Source organism: Rattus norvegicus, chromosome X (genome assembly GCF_036323735.1).
Source record: "Rattus norvegicus strain BN/NHsdMcwi chromosome X, GRCr8, whole genome shotgun sequence".
Taxonomy (NCBI): Eukaryota; Metazoa; Chordata; class Mammalia; order Rodentia; family Muridae; genus Rattus; species Rattus norvegicus.
Window position 1 is genome coordinate 90534567 of NC_086039.1, and position 23727 is coordinate 90558293.

Sequence of the window (23727 nt, forward strand, 5' to 3'; positions counted from 1 at the left end):
TATTTTTTTAGATGTTCAGGTGTTAAGGAGAGGAGGCCAAGAGAGTGACTGGAGGTTGTACCAATGTCATTAACACAACAAGACAGTCATTTGCTTGGTGATTTAAGCAAAAGTCAACTTTAGAAGTGTTAATGTACAAACTTTAAATGACTTTAAAGAATATTCTGTCTCATATTTAAGTACTTCCTAAAGGGCACATAGTTGAACTAATAATAACAAAATTTCCAATACAATCTTGTTTTCCTATTTCAATTTAATATGTACCTTTAACTTTTTAGAATTTTGTATTGAAACAACACAGTTTTATATTCCTATTTTCTGTGAAAGAGACTCAGTAGTTTATGTGCTTTGCTTATTTAAAACTACTAAATGTAGGCCAGATATTTATTTGTTAGCAGAGAAACAATGATAATAGTGCCATTAATTTTGCTAAAAGAAGCATTCAGATATTTTTCGAATTTCATATAAATTGCTTAAAACATGATATATGATCCCACCGCATTAATCCTATAATGCTTGTCCATTTTTGCTTTCTTCCTACCATGCACCCACATTATTCATATACTGCATTGCCTACTCAGCACAGCTAGCTAATGTAGGCAAATCTGAATTTGAATAAAATAAACGTTAGAAAATTATTATTTCAGGTACAAGTTCCTCAACTACATTAAATTATCTTTTCATTTTATATTATATATTGATTCATTATATATTGATTGCTTGGTGGTTAAGAGCACCGACTCCTCTTTCAGAGGTCCTTATTTCAAATCCCAGCAACCATATGATGGATCCCAAACACCTGTAATGAAATCTGATGCCCTCTTCTGGTGTGTCTGAAAACAGCTATAGTGTACTTATAATAAATAAATAAATAAATAAATAAATAAATAAATAAATAAATGAATGAATGAATAACTAGTATAAATTTTAAATATAGATAATCACCAACAACACTGACTGTGACCATTTCACACATAATAATGCTTTTGATATCTAAGTGTCAAATGAATGAAAATAATTTGTATGGACTTGGATGTTGAAGGTACATAATAGTCATAGATTCTTATTGCTCATCTAATATTTTGTATGATTTATAGATTTCAATGTGTTGACGATGGTATTTCAGAGTGAAGGGAATTTCTTTTTTTATAGCTTGCTCTTTTTTCATTTTTTAAATTGGATATTTTTATATACATTTCAAATATTATCACCCTTCCTGGTTTTCCCTCTGGAAACAACCTATCTCATTCCCCCTCCCCCTGCTTCTATAAGTGTGCTTCCCCACCCACACACCCTCCCTCTTGCCCGCCCTGGCATTCCCTTATACTGGAGCATCCAGCCTTCACAGGACCAAGGGCATCTCTTCCCACTGATACCCTACAAGGCTGCCCTTGGCTACATATGTGGATGGAGACATGGGTTTGTTCATGTGTACTGTTTTGTTGTTGGTTTAGTCTCTGGGAGCTCTGGGAGCTCTGTGGGCTGTGGTTGGTTGATATTGTTGTGCTTCCTATAGGATTGCAAACCTCTTCACCATCTCAGTCCTTTCTCTACCTCCTCCACTGGGGACATGCTGACAGGACACTGATAGAGCTTGCTTTTTAATAGTGCTTCACCAGTCCAAATTTAGCTCAGTATATGTTAGATTACAAACAGGGCTTGATGTATTACCCCTCTTAGTCAAGGATATAAAGTCAGAAGATGGACTGAAGTGGGTGTTTTACTTAGTTAACCAAGAAGATATATCAGACCTAATCTTCTGGATTTTAACACTACCTTTTTGTTGTTCTGTTTTTGAGCGCCTTAAACTATATTCTGTTTATAATTGAGTAAATTGTCAGAATTCTTTCTCTTTCTTTTTGTTTTTACAGTGCTTGCATTTTAATGTTTTTTTTTTATTTTTTCTTTTCTTTTCTTTTTTTATATACTCCAGATTTCATTCCCCTGTAGGTCAACCTTCTGTCTCTTCTACATCCCATACCTCCTCTCCACCCCCTCCCCCTTCTTTACAAGGTTGTTCCCATCTGACCCACCCCACCAGACCACTGAAGTCCCTGGGAACTCCAGTCTCTTGAGGGTTAGCTGCATCTTCTCTGACTAAACACAGACCCTGCAGTCTTCTGCTGTATATGTGTTGAAAACATCATAGCAGCTGGTGTATGTTGCCTGGTTGGTGATCCAGTGTCTGAGAGACCTTGGGGTTCCAGGTTAATTTAGACTGCTGGTCCTCCTACAAGGAAGCCTTTCTCCTCAGTATCTTCCAGCTTTTCCTTAATTCAACCACAATGGTCAGTAGCTTCTGTTCATTGGTTGGGTGAGTACAAATATCTGCATCTGACTCTTTCTGCTACTTGTTGGGTCTTTCAAAGGGCAGTCATGATAGGTCCCTTTTTGTGAGTGCTCCATACCCTTAGAAATAGTGTCAGACCTTGGGGCGTCCCCTTGAGCTGGATCCCAATCTGGGTCTATCACTGGGCCTTCTTTTCCTAAGGCTCTTCTCCATTTCCATCCCTACATTTCTTTCAAACAGGAAGGGAATTTCAATTGATAAGTTAGATACTTCAACTGTGCCACATGTGTTCTCCAAAAATAAAAGTGTCTGCTATTAAATTTTTCATTATGTTCCTTAGAGTTTGAGAATCCCAGTTATTTCATATTCTCACCGACATTTTACATGTTGCCCTTACAATTTTAGTCATTTCAGTAGACAAAATAACTTAAGATTATTTGCTATTATCTCTTTCTGATAAAGATTCTATTTAATTACTTTCACATTTCTTCATTGAATTAAATGTTTACATTACAGGATCAAACAAGTTCTTAAGTTATATGATTTAATTTAGATGCTACAGATTACTAGATATGGTTGAATTTCTTTAATGTTGATATTTAAACCAACCCTCTCCAATTTTAGAGCTATTAATTTAAAATGTTTTCTTAGTAATATTTGCTTATGTGTATTGGCCTAGCTTATCTGAAGGTCATGTAGATTCATATTATGGTAATTATTCATGAAAGTTAATAATTTTATATTGCATCTTTATATTGCAGTATGTTGGATTGTGTGTGTGTGTGTGTGTGTGTGTGTGTGTGTGTGTTTGTGTGTTTAGAATTTGGATAAGTAGTCATTAATTTCAAAAAAAAATCTTATGTTTTATTCATATTATTCCGATGATATTTGTTGAAAAATATTCCTTATGCACTGACTTGTTTTGGAATATCTGTCAAATATGTTAATGACACTGCAGATTAATACTGTAATAATACTGGGTTTCACCTTATTTCAACACCGTTTAGTCATATATCCAAAATCTTGAGAGCACACAATTAATACTATGTAATACACAGGTTTGCCAAACTAGGACGTAAAAAAGTCTATGTATATTAGTGTCGCGCGCCCAATGTCCCGCCAGCAAGAACGACGCGTGGCAACAGGATTCTTCTGCGAGCAAGCCTTTACTGTGTTACAGCTCTCTTAGTGTTACAGCTCTCTTGAACAGGGACTCCGAGCAGCAAAATCGCACGGCTTATATAGACAACAGTATGCTAATTATCTCTCAGGGATTGGTGGGGCTTGGATCACCCCACTACTTGTCCTCCAGGGATTGGCGGAGAATGAATCACCTCATTAGCATATTAACAGTCAAGAAACACCTGGTGCATAAACCGCACATGTGCAGTACCGCTGTTCACCACTAGAGGGAGCCCTAGCAAGGGGACAAGCCTGCACATGCGCAGTAAGTCGTTTATATCCAGACAAGGCTGGATGTCGGCGCCATCTTTGTTTCGCCGCGCCGCTCTCTACATATTAAACACATTTTCAGTTTATAATTTTATACTATACTTATATTAGAAGGTAAATTTAAGATGAACTTAATGGCATCTGTATATTTCTATATATTCAGATATTGTTTAATTTCTTAGGGCAATGTGTTTAGAGTACGGAAATCATTCACACATATATATTACCACTGTACTTTTTTTTTTTTTTTATTAAATTGAGTATTTCTTATTTACATTTCGAGTGTTATTACCTTTCCCGGTTTCCGGGCAATCATCCCTCTAATCCCTACCCCTCCCCTTCTTTATGGGTGTTCCCCTCCCAATCCTCCCCCCATTGCCGCCCTCCCCCCAACAATCACATTCACTGAGGGTTCAGTCTTAGCAGGACCAACGGCTTCCCCTTCCACTGGTGATCTTACTAGAATATTCATTGCTACCTATGAGGTCAGAGACCAGAGTCCAGGGTCAGTCCATGTATAGTCTTTAGGTAGTGGCTTATTTCCTGGAAGCTCTGGTTGCTTGGCATTGTTGTTCATAAAGGGTCTCGAGCTCCTTCAAGCTCTTCGAGTTCTTTCTCTGATTCCATCAACGGGGGTCCTATTCTCAGTTCAGTGGTTTGCTGCTGGCATTCGCCTCTGTATTTGCTGTATTCTGGCTGTGCCTCTCAGGAGCGATCTACATCCGGCTCCTGTCAGCCTGCACTTCTTCGCTTCATCCATCTTGTCTAATTGGGTGGCTATATATGTATGGGCCACATGTGGGGCAGGCTCTGAATGGGTGTTCCTTCTGTGTCTGTTTTCATCTTTGCCTCTCTATTCCCTGCCAAGGGTATTCTTGTTCCCCTTTTAAAGAAGGAGTGAAGCATTCACATTTTGATCATCCGTCTTGAGTTTCATTTGTTCTAGGCATCTAGGGTAATTCAAGCATTTGGGCTAATAGCCACTTATCAATGAGTGCATACCATGTGTGTTTTTCTGTGATTGGGTTTCCTCACTCAGGATGATATTTTCCAGTTCCAACCATTTGCCTATGAATTTCATAAAGTCATTGTTATTGATAGCTGAGTAATATTCCAATGTGTAGATGTACCACATTTTCTCTATCTATTCCTCTGATGAAGGGCATCTGGGTTCTTTCCAGCTTCTGGCTATTATAAATAAGGCTGCGATGAACATAGTGGAGCACCTGTCTTTTTTATATGTTGGGGCATCTTTTAGGTATATGCCCAAGAGAGGTATAGCTAGATCCTCAGGCAGTTCAATGTCCAATTTTCTGAGGAAAATCCAGACTGATTTCCAGAATGGTTGTACCAGTCTGCAATCCCACCAAAAATGGAGGAGTGTTCCTCTTTCTCCACATCCTCCCCAGCATTTGCTGTCACCTGAGTTTTTGATCTTAGCCATTCCCACTGGTGTGAGGTGAAATCTCAGGGTTGTTCTGATTTGCATTTCCCTTATGACTACAGATGTTGAACATTTCTTTAGGTGTTTCTCAGCCATTCGGCATTCCTCAGCTGTGAATTGTTTAGCTATGAACCCCATTTTTTAATAGGGTTATTTGTCTCCCTATGGTCTAACTTCTTGAGTTCTTTGTATATTTTGGATATAAGGCCTCTATCTGTTGTAGGATTGGTAAAGATCTTTTCCCAATCTATTGGTTGCCATTTTGTCCTAACCACAGTGTCCTTTGCCTTACAGAAGCTTTGGAGCTTTATGAGATACCATTTGTCGATTCTTGATCTTAGAGCATAAGTCAGCCATTGGTATTTTGTTCAGGAAATTTTATCCAGTGCCCATGTGTTTCAGATGCTTCCCTAGTTTTTCTTCTATTGGTTTGAGTGATTCCAGTTTGATATGGAGGTCCTTTACCCACTTGGACTTAAGCTTTGTACAGGGTGATAAGCATGGATCGATCTGCATTCTTCTACATGTTGACCTCCAGTTGAACCAGCACCATTTGCTGAAAATGCTATCTTTTTTCCATTGGATGGTTTTGGATCCTTTGTCAAAAATCAAGTGACCATAGGTGTGTGGGTTCATTTCTGGGTCTTCTATTCTGTTCCATTGGTCTATCTGTCTGTCTCTGTACCAATACCATGCAGTTTTTATCACTATTGCTCTGTAATACTGCTTGAGTTCAGGGATAGTGATTCCCCCTGAAGTCCTTTTATTGTTGAGGATAGTTTTAGCTATCCTGGGTTTTTTGGTATTCCAGATGAAATTGCAAATTGTTCTGTCTAACTCTTTGAAGAATTGGATTGGTATTTTGATGGGGATTGCATTGAATCTGTAGATCGCTTTTGATAGAATGGCCATTTTGACTATATTAATCCTGCCAATCCATGAGCATGGGAGATCTTTCCATCTTCTGAGGTCTTCTTCAATTTCTTTCTTCAGAGTCTTCAAGTTCTTATTGTACAGATCTTTTACTTGATTGGTTAAAGTCACACCGAGGTATTTTATATTATTTGGGACTATTATTAAGGGTGTCGTTTCCCTAATTTCTTTCTCGGCTTGTGTCTCTCTTGTGTAGAGGAAGGCTACTGATATATTTGAGTTAATTTTATACCCAGCCACTTTGCTGAAGTTGTTTATCAGCTTTAGTAGTTCTCTGGTGGAACTTTTGGGATCACTTAAATATACTATCATATCATCTGCCAATAGTGATATTTTGACTTCTTCTTTTCCAATCTGTATCCCCTTGACCGACATTTGTTTTCTGATTGCTCTGGCTAGAACTTCAAGAACTATATTGGATAAGTAGGGAGAGAGTAGGCAGCCTTGTCTAGTCCCTGATTTTAGTGGGATTGCTTCAAGTTTCTCTTTGTTTAGTTTAATGTTAGCAACTGTTTTGCTGTATATGGCTTTTACTATGTTTAGGTATGGGCCTTGAATTCCTATTCTTTCCAGGACTTTTATCATGAAGAGGTGTTGAATTTTGTCAAATGCTTTCTCAGCATCTAATGAAATGATCATGTGGTTCTGTTCCTTAAGTTTGTTTATATAATGGATCACGTTGATGGTTTTCCGTATATTAAACCATCGCTGCATGCCTGGGATGAAGCCTACTTGATCATGGTGGATGATTGTTTTGATGTTCTCTTGGATTCGGTTTGCCAGAATTTTATTGAGTATTTTTGCGTCGATATTCATAAGGGAAATTGGTCTGAAGTTCTCTTTCTTTGTTGGGTCTCTGTGTGGTTTAGGTATAAGAGTAATTGTGGCTTCATAGAAGGAATTCGGTAGTCCTCCATCTGTTTCAATTTTGTGGAATAGTTTGGATAATATTGGTATGAGGTCTTCTATGAAGGTCTGATAGAATTCTGCACTAAAGCTGTCTATTCCTGGGCTCTTTTTGGTTGGGAGACCTTTACTACACTTGATCTTAGCCAAAAGGCCGAGAAGCGATTGGTTGGGAGACCTTTAATGTCTGCTTCTATTTCCTTAGGAGTTATGGGGTTGTTTAACTGGTTTATCTGTTCCTGATTTAACTTCGGTATCTGGTATCTGTCTAGGAAATTGTCCATTTCCTGCAGATTTTCAAGTTTCGTTGAATATAGGCTTCTATAGCAAGATCTGATGATTTTTTTGAATTTCCTCTGAATCTGTAGTTATGTCTCCCTTTTCATTTCTGATTTTGATAATTTGTACACACTCTCTGTGTCCTCTCGTTAGTCTGGCTAAGGGTTTATCTATCTTGTTGATATTCTCAAAGAACCAACTTTTGGTTATGTTGATTCTTTCTATGGTCCTTTTTGTTTCTACTTGGTTTATTTCAGCTCTGAGTTTGATTATATCCTGCCTTCTACTCCTCCTGGGTGTATTTGCTTCTTTTTGTTCTAGAGCTTTTAGGTGTGCTGTCAAGCTGCTGACATATGCTCTTTCCTGTTTCTTTCTGCAGGCACTCAGCACTATGAGTTTTCCTCTTACCACAGCTTTCATTGTGTCCCATAAGTTTGGGTATGTTGTACCTTCATTTTCATTAAATTCTAAAAAGTCTTTAATTTCTTTCTTTTTTCTTCCTTGACCAGGTTATCATTGAGTAGAGCATTGTTTAATTCCCACGTATATGTGGGCATTCTTCCCTTATTATTATTGAAGACCAGTTTTAGGCTGTGGTGGTCTGATAGCACGCATGGGATTATTTCTATCTTCCTGTAACTGTTGAGGCCCGTTTTTTGACCAATTATATTGTCAATTTTGGAGAAAGTAGCATAAGGAGCTGAGAAGAAGGTATATCCTTTTGCTTTAGGATAGAATGTTCTGTAAGTATCTGTTAAGTCCATTTGGCTCATGACTTCTCTTAGTCTGTATATGTCTCTGTTTAATTTCTGTTTCCATGATCTGTCCATTGATGAGAGTGGGGTGTTGAAGTCTCCTACTATTATTGTGTGAGGTGTTATGTGTGTTTTGAGCTTTAGTAAGGTTTCTTTTATTTATGTAGTTGCCCTTGTATTTGGGGCATAGATATTTACGATTGAGAGTTCACCTTGGTGGATTTTTCCTTTGATGAATATGAAGTGTCCTTCCTTAACCTTTTTGATGACTTTTAGTAGAAAATTGATTTTATTTGATATTAGAATGGCTACTCCAGCTTGCTTCTTCTGACCATTTGCTTGGAAAGTTGATTTCCAGCCTTTCACTCTGAGGTAGTGTCTGTCTTTGTCTCTGAGGTGTGTTTCCTGTAGGCAGCAGAATGCAGGGTCCTCGTTGCGTATCCAGTTTGTTAATCTATGTCTTTTTATTGGGGGAGTTGAGACCATTGATGTTGAGAGATATTAAGGAATAGTGATGATTGCTTCCTGTTATATTCATATTTGGATATGAGGTTATGTTAGTGTGCTTTTCTTCTCTTTGTTTTGTTGCCCAGATGATTAGTTTCTTGCTTCTTCTCGGGTATAGCTTGCCTCCTTATGTTAGGCTTTACCATTTATTATCCTTTGTAGTGCTGGATTTGTAGAAAGATACTGTGTAAATTTGGTTTTGTCATGGAATATCTTGGTTTCTCCATCTATGTTAATTGAGAGTTTTGCAGGATACAGTAACCTGGGCTGGCATTTGTGTTCTCTTAGGTCTGTATGACATCTGTCAAGGATCTTCTGGCTTTCATAGTGTCTGGCGAAAAGTCTGGTGTGATTCTGATAGGTCTGCCTTTATATGTTACTTGACCTTTTTCCCTTACTGCTTTTAATATTCTTTCTTTATTTTGTGCGTTTGGTGTTTTGACTATTCTGTGACGGGAGGAGTTTTTTTCTGGTCCAATCGATTTGGAGTTCTGTAGGCTTCTTTTATGCTTATGGGTATCTCTGTTTTTAGGTTAGGGAAGTTTTCCTGTATGATTTCTTGAAGATATTTCCTGGTCCTTTCAGCTGGGAGTCTTCAGTCTCTTCTATACCTATTATCCTTAGGTTTGATCTTCTCATTGAGTCCTGGATTTCCTGTATGTTTTGGACCAGTAGCTTTTTCTGATTTACATTATCTTTGTCAGTTGATTCGATGATTTCTATGGAATCTTCTGCTCCTGAGTTTCTCTCTTCCATCTCCTGTATTCTCTGGTGAAGCTCTTATCTACAGCTCCTTGTCTTTTCTTTTGGTTTTCTATATCCAGGGTTGTTTCCATGTGTTCTTTCTTGATTGCTTCTATTTCCATTTTTAATTCCTTCAACTGTTTGATTGTGTTTTCCTGGAATTCTTTCAGGGATTTTTGTGACTCCTCTCTATGGGCTTCTACTTGTTTATTTATGTTTTCCTGGAATTCTTTTAGGGATTTTTGCGATTCCTCTCTGTAGGCTTCTACTTGTTCTCTAAGGGAGTTCTTTATGTCTTTCTTGAAGTCCTCCAGCATCATGATCAAATATGATTTTGAAACTAGATCTTGCTTTTCTGGTGTGTTTGGATATTCCGTGTTTGCTTTGGTGGGAGAATTGGGCTCCGATGGTGCCATGTAGTCTTGGTTTCTGTTGCTTGGGTTCCTGCGCTTGCCTCTCGCCATCAGATTATCTCTAATGTTACTTTGTTCTGCTATTTCTGACAGTGGCTAGACTGTCCTATAAGCCTGTTTTCAGGAATGCTGTAGACCTGTTTTCCTGTTTCCTTTCAGTCAGTTATGGGGACAGAGTGTTCTTCTTTTGGGCGTGTAGTTTTTCCTATCTACAGGTCTTCAGCTGTTCCTGTGGGCCTGAGTCTTGAGTTTACCAGGCAGGTCGCTTGGAGCAGAAAAGTTGGTCTTACCTGTGGTCTCGAGGCTCAAGTTTGCTTGTGGGGTGTTGTTTATGAGCTCTCTGCGGCGGCAGCCACCAGGAAGATCTGCGCTGCCCTCTCCAGGAGTTTCCGTGCACCAGGGTTCCAGATGGCATTTGGTGTTTCCCTCTGGAATCAGTAATGTGTGCAGAGTGCAGTCTCTTCTGGTTTCCCAGGCGTGTCTGCCTCTCTGAAGGTTTAGCTCTCCCTGCCAATGGATTTGGGTGCAGAGAACTGTTTATCCGGTCGGTCCCTTCAGGTTCCGGCGGTGTCTCAGACCATTACCACTGTTCTAAAGGTGCTTTACTTAATTTGATATAAACTCTGTCATTAAATTTTATTTTCTAGCTATTTTCTATTAACATAGACGAAATGAGTGTGTGCATGACGCACTCTGACACATACAATTTCAATAATTAATTATGCAATTGTTTTTGTTGTTCAGTGGATTCTCCGAATTGTTACATTCACCTCCTTGTATCATTTGTAGATATAATAAATTGCAATTCTTTCTGGCCCTTAAATCTATTAAGCTTGTTTGATAATTTATCATATTTTGTAATAAACCCTGAGCAATTATGAACAACAAAATAGACATGAGTATAACATTCTTCTCAATCGTACACAAAAATCATTCCCAACTCTCAAGTTAAAATATATGATTAGCTATACTTTTCTCTTGATATGCTTTTTAGTTTGTGGAGCTTAACAGTCCTAGTTTATTAAAATATGTATAAAATGATAATGTTGAATTTTTAGGTTATACTGATTTTGTACAATTATTTTTCCAATTAAAGTTGTTTGTATATATAAAATTTTCCCTTATTCTAGAATTCTTTTTCGGAGGTAATAAGTAAATAAGCATTTTCCTTAGTATTCAATGTATATTTCATTTGCTATAGATAGACTTAAGGAAAAAAGGTCTTCAACACCATAAGGAAATCCCATATTCAGTTCTATTATAATACTATTTTTAGTCCATGAAATTTTCTTTAATTATTTTCATAGAGTTGACTTTAGTTTTTTTGTTTTTTTATTTTTTAATTTTTTTCACTTACATTTCATATATTATCTCCCTTCCCAGTTTCCTCTCCACAACCCCTCTATATTTTCCCCCTGAACCTATGAGGGTGCTTCCCCACTTGTCCACCCACTCCTGCCTTAGCACCTTAGCATTCCCCTATTCTGGGTCATCAAATCTCTGCAAGATCAAGGGCCTCCACTCCCAGTGATGCCAGATAAGGTACATATGCAGATGGAGCCACAGGCCCCTGCAGATGCCCTATTTGATTGGTGGTTTAGTCCCTGGGAGCTCTGGGCGGATGGTTGGTTGATATTTTTGTTCTTTCTATGGGGTTGCAAACCCCTTCAGCTCCTTTAGACCTTTCTGTAACTCCTCCATTGGGGATCTTGTTCTCAGTTCAATGGTTGGCTGTGAGCATCCACCTCAGTATTTGTGAGGCTCTGGCAGAGGCTCTCAGGAGACAGTTATGTTGGGCTCTTGTCAGCATGCATTTCTTGGCATCCACAATAGTTTCTAGGTTGGGTGAGTGCATGCGGGATGGATCCCCATGCGTGGCAGTCTCTGGATGTCCTTTCTAGTGGCTATTTCTGTTCCCCCTCCCCTACTACTACACAACTATTTTCAAATTCCTGACCTTCTGCAATTCTCCCCCATCTTCTCCACATCTGAATTGCCCCTACCCTGCTTTTCCCCTCCTGCTCCTCTCTCCCTCCCAGATCCATCTCTGCCTCCACTTCCTAGAGATTATTTTCTTATAAAATAATCTGAGGACTGTAGCATCCACACTTTTGTGTGATCTTCATTCTTTTTGGTTTTCATGTGGTCTCCGAGTTGTATTGTGGGTATTTTGAGCTTCCTTTTGGCTAACATTCAATTATCAGTGAATACATAGCATGGGAGTTCCTTTGTGACTAGATTACCTCACTCAGGATAATATTTTCTAGTTCCATCCATTTGACTGTGAATTTCAGGAAGTCATTGTTTTTGATAGCTGAGTAGTATTCCATTGTGTAGATGTGCCACATTTTATGTATCCATTCCTCTGTTGAAGGGCATCTGGGTTCTTTCCAGCTTCTGGCAATTATAAATAAGGCTGCTATGAACATAGTGCAGCATGTATCCTTGTTGTATGTTGGAGCATCTTTTGGACATATGCCCAGAAGTGGTATAGCTGGGTCCTCAGGCAGTTCAATGTCCAATTTTCTGAAGAACCTCAAGTCTGATTTCCAGAGTGGTTGTACCAGTCTGCAATCCCACCAACAATGGAGGAGTGTTTCTCTTTCTACATATCCTTGCCAGCATCTGCTGTCACCTGAGTTACTTAGCCATTCTGACTAGTGTAATGTGTAATTGCAGGGTTGGTTTGATTTGCATATCTCTGATGATTAAGGATGTTGAACATTTCTTTTTAAATCTTTTTTTTCCTTTTTATTTCGGAGCTGCGGACCAAACCCAGGGCCTTGCGCTTGGTAAGCAAGCACTCTACCACTGAGCTAAATCCCCAACCCCTATGTTGAACATTTCTTTAAGTGCTTCTCAGCCATTTGTGATTCCTCAGTTGATAATTTTCTGTTTAGCTCCGGACCCCATTTTTGATAGGTTTAATTGGTTCATTGGAGTCTAACTTCTTGTGTTCTTTGTATATTTGGGATAGAAATGTTTTAAATTGTATACTTTTTATCTGAAAATATACTCTTCTCTCTTAATATAGATCCTGACTATAGCTTTCCATTTCACTGTTCTTCAAGGTAACACCCTCTCTACCACCACTCTCTCTAAAAATTGTTCCTTCTTTGTTCCTCTTAAAAAAAGAGTCGCCACCATGAAAGGACAAAATACAATAAAATAAAACAAGTTGAAAGCCCTCATATCAAGACTGGACAAAGAAAATTATAGGAGGAAATGTGGCCCAAGAACAGGTGAAGAGTAAGAGATACACTTGCTCCCATTGTTTAGAGTCTAACACAACCAGCAAACTAATGTCCATAGTTTATTCATAGAAAACCTACCTAGTTAAAATTCATCCAGGACATGCTTCTTCTTTATGAGGCTACATGAGCCTTGCACAGTTGATTTGGCAGAACATGTTCCACTGGTGTTTACCATCTCCTTTTACTCCTACATTTTTTCTTCTTCCTCTTCAAATGGAGTTCCCTAAACCCTGAGAGGAGGGACCAAATGGAGATCTCCAATCTAGCCATACATAATTTTTGGCTTTGTTTTTTTGTACACACTCCTGTCCACTGCCAGAGGAAGCCTCTCTAATGACTTTTGATGATATAATACTAAAATTATAGGAAGAAAACTTTGAAACAGTAAAGGGTGGCATATAAAGGTAATATGTCATAAGAAAAGCATATAGGTGAAGAAAACATTATATAAATAGGCTCTGAAATAACACTTAGGTTTTACACCTATTTCTTTTGACTTCACTGTTCCAATTTTCAGAGGGGCACTTTTTCATTCTACCAAAAGGGGTGATTGCATAGACTTGCTAAGAATGCTAAATAAACATAAAGTCAACAAAGAAATTGTTATCGTAAGTAAGAATACTTTAATTGCTATGAAAATAAGTTTGTGTGCATTTATATTAGAATAGAAGGGATAGAAATTGATCATGAAATAAATTTGCAGTTTCTATTGATTTTTAATTATATTAACACATTTCAATTAAAATATAGTTACATCTCTTTCTTCTTTATTCCTTGTCTTTCCTTCTACCAGCCACTACTTCTTCATCCTCCAGGATGTTCTGTCACTCCTACTTTGTACAAATATATAAATACAATCAGCAGAATATAAATTTGTTTTTTGTGTATGTACGGTTCCAGGAATGATCACTTTATGTTGGATAATAAATTCTGTATCTAATTCCATAGAGAGACGAATGCTCACTGGGTTGACAGTGATTAAATACATGTAGTTCTTTTTCTTGAGATGGGACAGCTGAAATTTTCCACCTCCACATTAATATACATAATGTTATTGCCATTGTACTTTTTGGTTTATACAGCCATTTTAAGAAGTAAGTTATTTATTTATTTATTTATTTATTTATTTACTTACTTACTTACTTACTTACTTACTTATTTATAAACATCCCAAACTCTGCACAGCTCCCATTCCCTCCGCAAAGAATACCTTCCCCATTTTTCTGAGGGGGTAGGGCCCCCTTGATATCCGCCTAAACTGATGCATTCAGTTTCTGCCAGATTAGGTTATGAAGCATTTTCTAGAAGAGAAAGTTTCAAAGCAGACTTTCTGGAATTCCAGCTCTTATCATCTTTTCAATCTACATTCCAGGATATTTCCTAAGACATAGATGCAGGACTGGTAATGTAAATCTATCAATTTGACATGAACTACTCATGATATATTAATTTCTGCATCTTGCTCAGTTGTAATTTTTTGTGATGGCCTGCATTTCTCTAAGAGAAACTACTTTTGTGAGTGAGGAAAACTAAATTTATCTAGGGATATAGAATAAAATCAAGTAAGAAAGCAACCACAAGGGGGAGGAAATGAGGGACCTGTGAGGAAAAGGGGATAGGAGGAAGAGGGGAACATGGTCTGGTATTGGGTGGGGGTAATAGAAGCAGAAAAGATAAACCTAACCCTCAAGAGAATGGAGAACCCAGGGAGTTCAGCGATCTGGTGTGTGAGTGTGGGTTTAGGGTGGGATGGGACATCATAGTGGAGACAGGGGAGGGGTGGGGGCTGAAATGTGGAACAATCCGACGGTAGACATGGAGGGCAATAAAATCTGGAGAAGAGAGGGAAAGAGGGAGAGAGGGAGAGAGAGAGATATAAGAAAAAAAGAATGTACTATTGCCATTGCTTAGAAAAGCAAAATTCTCAATGACATTTTAACTTGTATCCTTACAATTATAAAAGATTGGGATTTTATAAGTACAAAAGATTATGCATTATAAAACAAACTGATAGTTTAGAATAAATTAGAAATTGCAGTAAGGAACATGTTCATTTGCTTTTAATTTTTACTATTTTCATTTTATGGATAATATTTTTTCCTTAAAAGCAATAGCAAAGAGAAAGAGCACCACTGTCCACAGAAAATGACATCACCATCATCACCATCACCACCACCAATAACAAAACATTAGTTATATTATAAAAGAAGACTCAATAGTCATGGATATGTAAATAAAATAGCATGGACATGTATTAACAGTCTAATATATATGTATCAAAAACAGTATGTACTGGAGAATTTAAAAAACATCTATGGTATGAATACCCACCTACACACTAACCTATTAGTTTTCCAAATTAAAGAATTACAAAGAATTAAGTGCTTTTGAAAGTTATCCTTATCTCAATAAATATTTACAAACATTTTATACTTTCTTTTATCATGACAGCATTTAATCTTCAAAGATTTACTTTTTAATATACCTAAAAATATCCACCTTTTACCACTTACAGAATTAATACAAAAGTCAAAGTTACAATCAGATGACCCCAGTCTGTATTACCATGCTTCCTACTCAATGTCAGTTTTATTTATTTATTTTTTATTGGATATTTTTATTTCCATTTCAAATTTTATTGCCTTTCCTTGTCTACTGTCCCTAAGCCCCCTATCCTATTCCTCCCCCATGTCAGTTTTTAATCACAAGAGCTACAGTTGAAAATTCTCTTACATATAAAATAACAATCAAAACCTTAAAGTCTACTTACAAAAAGAAAATGAACTTTTATGCTTTTCTATTTTTAAATTTTTTATTAGATATATTTCTTTGCTTACATTTCAAACATTATTCCCCTTTCTGGTTTCCTGTCCATAAGCCCCCATTCCATCCCCTCTTCCTTCCTCAATACAGTTATTCCCCCATACATCTCCCTTATTGCCCTCCCCCATATTCCCCTGCACTGGGGGTCCAACCTTGGCAAGACCAAGGGCTTCCCCTTCCCCTGGGGCCCCAACAAGGCTATTCTCTGCTACATATGCTTTTATGTTTTTCTACACAAGAAGTCAAAGAAGGCATACCAGGAAGGGAATAATTACTGAACTGTAAAAAAATAATTAAAGAATAGAAATTTTTAAAAAATCAAAGTATAGTGTTGATAACTTCTCCTTGGATGTGTTTAGAAATATTTCCATTAAAAACTTAGAAGAAACTTTAAATTAATCAAGGCAGATATTTATTTAATATCAATATTACTATTTACATTATTTTCCTGGAGTATGCAGTCCAGTGACTGCATTATGTTTTATAACAATTCACAGTCTGTTGTGAAGGATATCATTTTGACACATTTTCTAAACATAAAACTTGACAGCAAATTTTCTACTCCATGTCTCTTAAATATGAAATTCATATTGTAAAGACCCTATGTCCAGTATCAGAATAAGGATTTTATGTAATTTCAGATAAAAGTAATTAACTATTAGTGATGCTATCAATGATGTATCAGATCTAAATAATTTCTGTATTGGAGACAATTTAACTTACTTTTAATTGCTAAACAATTATAGAGGCAAAGAACATAGTTCAATTTAACGGGAAAAGTTAGACTTATAAAAAGTTAATAAAAGTAAATGTAAACTAAGGTTGTTATAATACATATTATTATAAGTAAGGTATCCTGATGTACATGACTACTAGATTCTTTGAATATAATTTGCTAGTAGAACACAGTATAGCATATGTAATATCTAGTGTTAAATCTCTTGAACTACCACTACTAAATATAATGACATTAATAATAAAATAAAAATTAGGGGTAATATTTTTTGTCAAATATTTAAACCTAAAATAAATGATCAATATATTCAGATCTTCATAGTTCTGTCATTCTGGTCTTGCAATAAGCATTGATGCTGAAGTTTGTATTTAAGTCTCTGAAAAATTTGTATGTTCATAATACAGATATTTTTATAACTTTTTTCTGTTTTATTGAAAATGGATTCTTCTCTTATACAATATATTTGAATAGTTTCTTCTCTCCATTTCTTTAACACTTCTCTCATCTCCTCTTACCTATAAATTCACTATCCCTTCATTTTCTTTCAATAAAAAGCAGACCTCTTATATTATTTTATTAATTTAATGATATAAATAAATATTTGAATAATGCCAATTCTAGTTTTCAGCCATGGTCCTTTTAAGAGGAAAACAGATTTTGCTGATAGCTAAAAATGCAAAAAAAAAAAAAAAAAACTCTAGTGCTTATTTGCTTAAAATATAGTATTGTATTGGGACACAAAAATATTGTTGAGTTATTTTAAGAGATATAATTTTTATACTTTATATTTAAAAATCACATACATAATAGTTGAATGAAAAATAAATTTTCCTCATATTGGTATTATTGGATGGACAGCAATGTAATTGACAAAAATAAGATATTGATTTTAAAATACTATAAATAGATTTAACTACTTCAATGAAAATCTTTAATAAAGATGCTATGATAAGCAGTAATCTCTCTCTAATTATATATGGAAAAGTGAAAATGAATTGATATTGAATCTTGTTTTCTGTTTGATTAATACTGGTGTAGATGAACATTGACCCCTTCAAATACAACCGTCTCTGCAATACACTTATTGTATGCTCAAAGCATTTCATTCCACTGGGATTATGATTTGATATCTATGCAGAGCAATTTTCAACAGAAAACCTGTGCTTTTTATTGTTATATTACATATTTAATGCTCCACTTAAGCAGAATCGGACAGCACAAGTGAAAGAGACTCGGTTCCAGGGGTTATTGGCTCTGTTGTAAAGTGCAGTAGATGTACGATAATTATATACAGCTCTACATTGCTTCTGATGGTTGGTAATTTTGACGCGTGATATATATTATTGATTTTAAAGCAATTTAGAATTCATTCTAGCTCAGATTTGAGTAGCTATGTGTACTGTAATTGCTTTGGTAATGTGTCTGTGTTGTATTTAAATGCTTAGCAATGGTTTTCCAGCTAATAAAAAAAATCATTGTTTTGACTACTGCATTTTTAGCACTTCCTCTTATAAATGCATCTGCAATAACAGGAAATAATTTTCTTGAAATTCCTAAAAGCATTATGTGACCAGTAGTATATACACAGAATTTACATGGGGGAATTTAGCCAAAACAGTACAAAATGAAATTGAAAAAGATTTAATATTTTCATTTCATGAAGACTTAAGCCATCAACACATATTATAATGCATTTATCTTATAATTTTGGTATGCTTAAGGGTTTTTTAATTTATTGTCTTCTATAGTAGATGCTGATGTAAAGTCAATTTTTAATAATAATTTCTAGATCAGTACAATTTATGCTAATATTAATATTTAAATACAATTAATGTCTAATTATTTTGTGCTATTATCACTATCTATAGGAGAAAAATAGTTCTGATAATCATAAATGAGTAGTCATGAAATTGTATACAGAAAGTATGAATATTTTAATTTTATTAAAGTAATACTCATCAATCTAATGTAGTTTTATTTACATATAATTGTATATCCTTCCAGTGCACTGCTATTTATCATATGGACTACATTTTATGTTTTTTTAGTTGGTATATATTTAATAATAAAAATTATTATGTAATATCAATAAATTCTTAATTTAAATGTATTTTAAAGATTATTCAAAATCTTTACCAACTGTATTATTTCAATTGGTTTCAAATAGCTAATGATGCTCTTTTAATAATTTAAGCCATAACCATATATTATAACAAAGTATAGAACTTTACATTTTAAAATATCAGAACATTTTTAGCCCACACAGAATTTCCTAGAACATGCCTATTAAAAGAGATTCATCCTGACAAAAGAGACAATTAGTTTCCTGAATTGCAGCAGGAAGTATCATCAGTGCCTGGAAATTGATGATTCACTACATTATAATGCTGGCAACTCTCCTTAACATGAACATTAAAATGATCGCTTTCCTGTCATTTAAACTTGCACCTGCATTTCTTTCTCTCTCTTTTTTTCCCTGATACTTCTTGACCTTGGTAATGCCTTGAAGTTATAGCTTCTAATCTTTACTTCCTTTTCCTCACTGAATATGAGGTATTATAGTAATCCGTAAAATATGTGAGAAAAGATTACCATGAACGTGAGGTTAGATTAATAACAGGAAATGTTAACTAAGATCCTTTAAACTAGACAACAATTAATATTTTCAATGTAGATGAATAATTTTATGATAGCTCAGAAATTAAGCAGACAATAGGCTATCAAAGTATAGATTCAATAGATATTTTTTAAAACCAAAAATAAGTTTTTAAGTAAAATTTTTTCTGAATATATATTGGACAGTCAAATATTTAATTACGTTTAGTTTTAGGGCGATATGGGAATCTTGAAAAAAATGAAAATCATAATTATGGTGCCAGAATTTTATATTATCTATTGTGAGACTCAGCAATAATGAGCTTTGCTTGTTGATTTAGGGTAAAAACAAACTGAAGCATAGATAAAGTATGATTAGAGATTTATAGTTGTAGGTTTTACTTTTCAGACTACACTGACTGGGACATATAGTTAAGCAAATCGAAAGATTCACACTCTCTTGTTATTTTGTGGTTTCTTCTCGTGGCAATTATATAGTTAATTCTTACAATAAAAACAGAATCACCTTTTTATAATTGCTAAGAAAAACATTACTCTTTCTTTTTAGGGTCCTCATGAATTAAGTAATACTATTCTCTTCAAATACCTTGTTGTTTTAAGTCAACATATCCTGAGACTTCACTAGTTATTCCTGGCAGATGTATCTTGAATAAGAGCTCTAAAAGCCTGCTCATCTACAGATTAGCTACTATTTTGTGGCATTCTAGAATAAAGATGATGTCTTAGGGTTTTACTGCTGTGACCTGACACTGTGACCAAGGCAACTCTTATAAGGACAACATTAATTGGGACTAGCTTACAGGTTATCATCAAAGCAAGAACATGGCAGTGTCCAAGCAGACATGGTGCAGGCAGAGCTGAGAGTTCAAAATCTTCATCTGAAGGCTGCTAGTCTAATACTGAATTCCAAGTAGGTAGGGTGAGGATCTTAAGCCCATACCTACAATGATACACCAACCCCAACAAGGTCATATCTTCTAATCCTGCCACTCCCTGGGTCAAGCATATACAAAATATCACAGATGAGAAGAGGATCTCCCCTTCTCTTTACTTTTCTCTCTTCTTTACCTTCTACATCCCTTTGACTTCCTACTCTGGCTCCTATCATCAATTGATGTTTTTACTGTTCATTTCTTTACATGTTCCTTACAGACATTTAGTTTGTTAGAATTCATTGATAATAAGTCTATGTGAAACATACCATGCACAGCACTTTTAAGCAATCAGAATCCATTATGTCACATATTATTTACTTCCACAGCATGTACTAGTCAAATGTTATATGAAAAACTCATATTTTACTTATTGACACATTTTGAAATTATTGAATATTTTCCTGGGTTTTGACTGATCTCCAATTTTGAAATCTATGCCTCTGAAGATATTTTGCAATTATAGACTTTAAGACTCAATGGGAAATAGAAATCAGGAAATTTTTTTTCTAAACAAAATATTTTTATGAAATTACATTAGAATCAAAATAGAATTATGAGGATAGATCTTTTAACACAAAGGTCCACTCCATACTGGATAGGATAAAAAGATTGAACAAGAAATTCTTCTTATTTTATTGTCAAAGGTGATTTTTTTTTTTATTAACTTGAGTATTTCTTTTTTTTTGTTTTTTTTGTTTTTTTTTTTTGATTTTTTTTTTGATTTTTTTTTTTTTATTAACTTGAGTATTTCTTATATACATTTCGAGTGTTATTCCCTTTCCCGGTTTCCGGGCAAACATCCCCCTCTCCCCTCCCCTTCCTTATGGGTGTTCCCCTCCCAACCCTCCCCCCATTGCCGCCCTCCCCCCATAGACTAGTTCATTGGGGGTTCAGCCTTAGCAGGACCCAGGGCTTCCCCTTCCACTGGTGCTCTTACTAGGATATTCATTGCTACCTATGGGGTCAGAGTCCAGGGTCAGTCCATGTATAGTCTTTAGGTAGTGGCTTAGTCCCTGGAAGCTCTGGTTGCTTGGCATTGTTGTACTTTTGGGGTCTCGAGCCCCTTCAAGCTCTTCCAGTTCTTTCTCTGATTCCTTCAATAGGGGACCTATTCTCAGTTCAGTGGTTTGCTGCTGGCATTCGCCTCTGTATTTGCTGTATTCTGGCTGTGTCTCTCAGGAGCGAACTACATCCGGCTCCTGTCGGTCTGCACTTCTTTGCTTCATCCATCTTGTCTAATTGGGTGGCTGTATATGTATGGGCCACATGTGGGGCAGGCTCTGAATGGGTGTTCCTTCAGTCTCTGTTTTAATCTTTGCCTCTCTCTTCCCTGCCAAGGGTATTCTTGTTCCCCGTCAAAGGTCATTTTTAAAAAGAAGACAATAGACAAATGTGAATAAAGTGAAGAGTACGTCAAGTCATAAACCTTTCTTCAAAATATCTAAAGAAAGACAAATGTGAAAAATTGAAAAAGTCACTCAAAATTTTGGAGGAGAATGTAATGAGGTTACTTTTACTATATTTTTGACATTGATTTTACACTTCTCTAATGGAAATTATCAAAGGGACATAACCACTCCATGTTCATGAAGCTGATAATGTAATTTATGAGAAACAGGGCAAGCCTATGTGTTGAAGGAGCATGTTAAATTCAGTTTTCAGTAAGTAACATATATCAATAGTACTTGGATGTGAGAATCAGAAAATGTAGAAAATACATAAGTACACTGGAGACATCAAACTGAAATAATTACAAATATAAAGCCAAAAACAAAGATTATAAAAGAAAGTTTAGCTCATTTCCTCAAATGGCAGCTTCAGCACATCCTTCAAACATATGGCACAATACATTTTTTAGTCATTATGCAAACATGCAAACTAAATATTAAGGTCTAGAGAATAAACATTTTGTTTAATAAAGTATGAAAATGTATAAACTTATATATCAATGTAATCAGTTATTAGGGATGATAGTTTTCCAGTAGCTATTAAATGTAGTTAGCCACCACAGAATAAATCTAAGAAATTTATTCCCACCATAAAAGCAAATAAAACTTACAACATATTTAAAGTGCCATTTAATCATTCCAGGAGAAGAAAGGTAGGTATTGTATATCTGTCACTTCCATGAAAAATTTCCACAATCTACTATAAAGTTCAACTTACAGAAAAGTCTGATTCTGAAAAATAGCTATAATGTGTAGACTAAAACTTCAGATGAGTGAACAAACAGCCTAATAGTACTTAGCATTCAAATGCTAGGCAATTATATTTTGAAATTCTGAGAAATATATAGCCGACTTTTGACTTCTTTGTGGGTTCTTTTTTCTTCTGCCCTTTCAACCTCCATATGCTAAGAATGAAAAAGAGGGGGGAGCAGTGTCCTTATCATTAGACTACTTTCTGTTGAGTAGGTGTGTTGAATTCTTTGCAGGCAGCATTATCTAATTTCTTCTTGTGACTTATTTTTGCACACAAATACTTAACAAAAGCATCCAACAAACAACTCACACCATATCTTGGAGCCCTGGCATTTACACACCCTCTGAAGAATCCCCAGAATTCCAAATGTCACACACTTGCCAAAACCGTCTGCAGCTGTCAAAATCATGCCCCTCCTAGAGCATGAGGCATCTGTGAACAATCCGAAGCAGCTCCACATCCCACACTCGGGATTAAATTGAAAACACATTTTATAATATATCTGCATATTTAAAGAAAACAAAATTCTTTAGAATTTTGCAGAAATGATTTGCATTTAGCTGACTGATGAACATATTCTCACCTGGAAAGACACCCTTGCTTAAACACATAGTTGTGGATGAATTCCATAGATATGCACATCCAAAACCATGATATGATTGCAACTTGTATATGTAAAGTTTCATGTCTTTAAAAAATATTTCAAACTCTTCATTTAACAATCAGAGTAACAGCAGAAAACTTGTGTGAATGAAAAATAAGAAGATGAAACCAGAAAGCTTGTTAATTTATTTATTTTTCGTCATCTTTTCACAAAATTGAACAGGAACATAATAAGCTTAGAAAAATGAAACAAAATGAGGAAGAACATTGACTTATGCTACTTTATTGTATGTTACTTAACTTTCTAGGAATTTATAATTCATCTAAGAAATTAACTCCTCAAGATTGAGTCTTAACAAAGCTGAGCAGTTTCAGAGATTCTTTTTACTTGATGCCTTATTGTTCGTTGTAATAGATTTTACTGGGACTTTAAAATCCTCACTGAAAATGCCACAGGACTTAATGGATTAGATAAATCGCAGGCTTGTAGATATTTTCAGGCTATGTGCTGAGTTGTTTGAAAAGTAAATCTTCATTAATCTTCCAAGTTTAACTTTATTCTATTACCACAACACCAGCCGGTTCATACATTCCCTTCAGTGTGCAAAATCATGGGGATTACATTTTCCAGAATGAGATTCAATACAAAACGTAGAAAGTATATCCATTTTGAATATTAACCTCTATGTGTTTTAACATAAAATCATATGCATTTCAATAATCCATACTGCCTATAAGTTATTTCTATGATTTAAAATACTCAAATATTTCTTTTTTCTCATTTTTTTCTTTTATTTCATGGATTTTTTTTCTTACATTTCAAATGTTATCCCCT

At 35.5% G+C, this 23727-nt stretch overlaps 1 protein-coding gene across 4 annotated transcripts in view; it reads left to right on the top strand.

Annotated features, from left to right (window-relative positions):
* Positions 1 to 23727, top strand: part of Pcdh11x (protocadherin 11 X-linked) — a 695481-nt gene that overhangs the window by 255376 nt on the left and 416378 nt on the right. The gene's annotated exons all lie outside the window — the stretch shown is intronic.